Raw genomic sequence first — 4,591 nt, 5'->3', positions numbered from 1 at the left:
CTACATCAATTGGTAAGATGTCAGGGTGTAGTCCCAGTAGCTTAGGAAAGGTCAGCGCCACACACTCCAGCAGGTCTTTGCATTTGATGGATTCTGGGACTCCCACTATCCGGAGGTTGTTGCGTCGACTCCTATTTTCTAGGTCGTCCACTCGTTCTTGCAACACTTGCGTTTTCTTCACTAGTTGCTTGATAGTTGTCTCAGCTGTCACCTGTCCATCCTCCACATCCGAGATGCGAGTTTCAGCCGCAGTTATTCTAGCTGCAAATTGGTGCACCTCACATGTAAGGGTGTCTACCCCCGTTTGTAGTGAGTCCATCTTGGGGAGGAAGAAAGATTTCAGTTCTTGTAACAAGGCGTTGTGGTCCAATCTAGAGGGGGTCTCCTGGCTTATTACAGCTGGTTCTTCTGTGTGGATTTCAGCTGCAAATTTATGTTGCTTTTTATTCTCAGCGTTCTTTGCCCTGTGTGACATGTCTTCAGGTGTCTTAGGTGAGATTTTGTGAAAATATTTATCTACTTTCATTGGGGCTTCAGGAACTGCGGCATAAGTGTCTTTTTTTTCGTGAACGTTTCTATAATGTTTTTATTAACCGATCTTCCAGTCAGCAAACAGTACAGGGTGTATTCGTTGTTTGGACAAAGGTTCCAGTGGTCAGAGACACTGGTCGGGACAAAGACCGTGCTAGTTTATACTTTTCGCCAGAGTGTAAGGTTCAGGGTCTTCTGCAATAAGGTGATTTGCCAAAGGGGAGCTGCGCAGTTTTAAAAGCTCCAAATATGTAGGCTGGAGTTTGTGACAATTCTAAGTCTCTATGAGATGTAAGATATAAGTGCTGGCCTAATTTAAAAATATGGAACGCTTCATGAATTTGCGTGTCATCCTTGCGCAGGGGCCATGCTAATCTTCTTTGTATCGTTCCAATTTTAGTATATGTGCTGCCGAAGCGAGCAAGCACTTAATGCTTTTTACAGAAGAAAATGTTCAATGGCTTATTCCATGAGTGATATTTGAAAATATTATCAAAGTATATTAAGATATCTTGTCATATATAATAATGCCAGACATTAATATTAACAAAACCACATAAAAAGCAAATTATGCTCCAGATGCCAATAGTAAGACACAACTGGTTAGTTTAACATCTTGATAATGGTCAGGTCAAGGAACATGCCATCACTTACCAGGAATGATCACCATTGCTCTCTAAGTCAGCATATTTTTTAACTGCTTGAAATACTCTTTTGTTTAGAACACAGTATTAACTACTATAAAAGGAATTGACAAAGATGGTGTGTAAACTAAATTATAGAGGGTAATTAGATACATGGAAAAGTGTAGGCAAAATCTTTACTGCACAGCTTGATGAGAATTGTAATTTGTAATTGTGTGATAAAACAACAAACACTATTAATACATGTCACTTTTCAAGGGTCTCATTTGGTACAACTTTTTATTGTGACAAATTATCACATTTTATCCTTAGGGCAAAATTAAATTATTTTTACTCAAACTTGTAAAACAGAACAGTAGCAATGAATCTCATATCTAATCTTTATAGTGATTAATGGCTTTTGTTTGTGCTTAGTCCCCTGATGCCCCATATTTACACAGAGCAAGTCAATATGTGGATAATAGGGAAGAACACCAGGAAAAGTGTTCTCTATTAGACACACTTAATTTGTCAATATGTTGAGTAAAGGTACCAAGTACAATCAATCATGTTTGTCAGCATACTCTGTGGAGGTGTCGTATGATTATAGATGTACTATGTACTATATACAAGATGGCTATTGTCAGTTAGATAATAAAGTTAGTTTGTTGACAAATTATATATTTTTTGGCATAAACTGTAGGTATTTAGATATTTAACTAGAGTTTACAAAATAACTTAACTTGTACCAGGTACAGATATTTTTAAGAACTCTGCTTGGTGTTTGTGATATAGTACTACCAATTAACCCCCAAAAAATTGGGAAGAAGGATAAGGGTTTATAGCACTCTTCCTCTTATAAGAGTAAATACTGGTTTAAAACTTAACCTTTAATCCGTAATTATAAATTAATAAATAAAAAGCAGGTAACCCTACCAGAAACCCCACCACCACTACTAATTAAACTGTGGATATACCCCGCTGTTTCCTAGCCGATAACTGCAGACATCAGCTTCAGGTGCTAGCGGCATAACACACAGCTAAATAACAAACAAACGCGTTTCGGTCTGTATAACGGCCTTTATCAATGTTAAAGTTATTTAAGAAAACTGACAAACTGAGTTCCTTGGGGCTCCACTTTAAAAACCCTTACTAGGAGGTTATCACGACGCTTTGCGTCATCCCACCCCTCCACTACCAAAATTCCGCTCTTCCTATTTATCAGATTGGAGGCGTATGCTGTGTGTGTAATTATTGGGTTGTTCTGGCGTGAGTCGCTTTTCAAACAGCCACGCTTATTGGGAATTCATGCTAAAGTGTATGTACTACCAGCATCCAATCATATCACCAAGCGGCATCACGTTCCGCCCATTACAGTCATTCTGATTTCCGATTGGGTAGGCAGAGGATGTGTGTCACAGTGAACTTCTCCCATTGGGCTTATACAATAGAATTGATTGTTTACATTCTACTCTTATACAATTCATACTAAATTAGTAATTTAAGGTATGCGTATGGCTATTCTCATTTGTACGTGTTATGTATTCATCTCCTCCACCATATCCATTGTTAGAACCTATAGGTACACTTAACATAAACGTAACTAAGTCTTCATACGCTTCCATAATGTTTACAATATTACCAAGCAGGCTTTTGAAATGACATTAGGACTATTAAACAGTATGCATCCTAAAATGAAGGGGAACATTAAGACTGAACGTCTCCCTAATTACGATTTTCTCCTGTATAGTAAAACAGAGATATATCACAATCTAGATGTATATTGTAGAGACAAAGTTGATGCACTGCGACACCCCTGTCACCACAGTGCTTGGCTCAAGAGCAATGAAACTCAAGCTGAAAAAAAATGTAGAGGCTTGAGTTTAACGATGCCTGTGACTCTGTAGTGACAGCTAAATATGTCCATGAAAGTTGGTTAAGCTAATTAACCAATGTATCAAAACTCTGTCTCTACATTGTCACGGATGTCATACAGCTGTTCCTACATGAATATTCATTGTTTACTTTCACCAGACGCACATATGTAACGACAGCTATTATCTAAAAAAAACTTCACTTTAATATAATGATTTGACAATTATTACTTCTAATACAGATTAATTCACCATAAACTGATAAATAAGCATAACATATTTCTATTTTTTAAAAAGAAATATATGAGAGGCACAATAGTGCAATTGAAGTATACATTTATACTGACTAAATAATATTCAATATATATGAAGAACAGCCATCCACGTCATCATTTTTACTAGTAATTTATATAGCAAGATACCTTGGTTTGATTGACATGACATTAGCAAATAAACAAAAAATTTATTACACATTATAATGCCTATTGTTTACATATGCACCTTAAAGGGACATTAAACATTTTGAGATGATAATATAAATGATAAATCATATACATAAAAAAAAGTCTGCAATGCACTTTCAATATTTATTTTGTACTGTTTTCCTGTAATTCCTTTCAGAAATTGTGAGCTTTTCAGTTCCTGATAGAAATGGAAGTGCACAACACTGTTATATTCCACACTCCATTGGCTGCACACTCTAGTAATCTATTTATCACTGTCCCTAAGTGGCCATAGCAGAGAAGGTAACCTAAGTTACAACATGGCAGCTCCCATTGTTTTATAGACACTAAAACTTTACACTTATTTTGTCAGTATTTAAACATCTAATGAAACTTTAAAAAATACATCTACATGTTATTATCAGACTAATCTTTTCGTTGAATGCACATGCTATCTAGCATTTTTTAGTGTTTAATGTCACTTTAAAGGGATATAAAAACCCAAAATTTTCTTTTGCGATTCAGACACTATTTTAAAAAGTTTCCAATTTACTTATCAAATTTGCTTTGTTCCCATGATATTCTTTTTTTTAAGAGATACCTAGGTAGGCATCTGGAGCACTACATGGCAGGAAATAGTGCTGCTATTTAGTGCTCTTGCAAATGGTAAACATTCTTGCAAAACTGCTGCCATATAACGCTCTAAAAATGGGCAGGCTCCTAAGCTTACATCCCTGCTTTTCAACAAAAGATATCAAGATAATGAAGAAACATTGATAAAAGAAGAAAACTAGAAAGATGTTTAAAATTGCATGCTCTGTCTGAATCATGAAAGAAAAAAAATTGTGTTTCGTATCCCTTAAATACAAATTAAAAGTATACTTTATGTGCACATTTGTACACTTTAAAGTAATATCATACCACTTAAAGTTTATAAAGGTCCTTTAAAAAAATACATTATTGTTCTTTTTTCTTATGTACAGGATGTTATATGTATTGCTCACATATGCAAGAAAGGGTTAATTAGTCAGAGTGTGTGAGCATCACCTAAAGCATATATTCAGGCGACTGGTGAGGACCCATAACCTCTAATAAAGAGAAATGATCACTGTCCTGAAAC

General features: G+C 35.7%; 1 non-coding gene across 1 annotated transcript; it reads right to left on the bottom strand.

Moving 5' to 3' along the window:
* Nucleotides 1–848: 848 nt before the first annotated feature.
* LOC128650649 (U6 spliceosomal RNA) lies at nucleotides 849–959 on the bottom strand. The gene has a single exon (XR_008400920.1). It is a non-coding gene; the product is annotated as a U6 spliceosomal RNA (small nuclear RNA).
* Nucleotides 960–4,591: the final 3,632 nt, after the last annotated feature.

Source organism: Bombina bombina, chromosome 2, assembly GCF_027579735.1.
Source record: "Bombina bombina isolate aBomBom1 chromosome 2, aBomBom1.pri, whole genome shotgun sequence".
In the NCBI taxonomy this organism is placed as follows: Eukaryota; Metazoa; Chordata; class Amphibia; order Anura; family Bombinatoridae; genus Bombina; species Bombina bombina.
The sequence above is the reverse complement of the archived record's forward strand: the minus strand, read 5'-3'. Positions and strand labels throughout refer to the sequence as shown.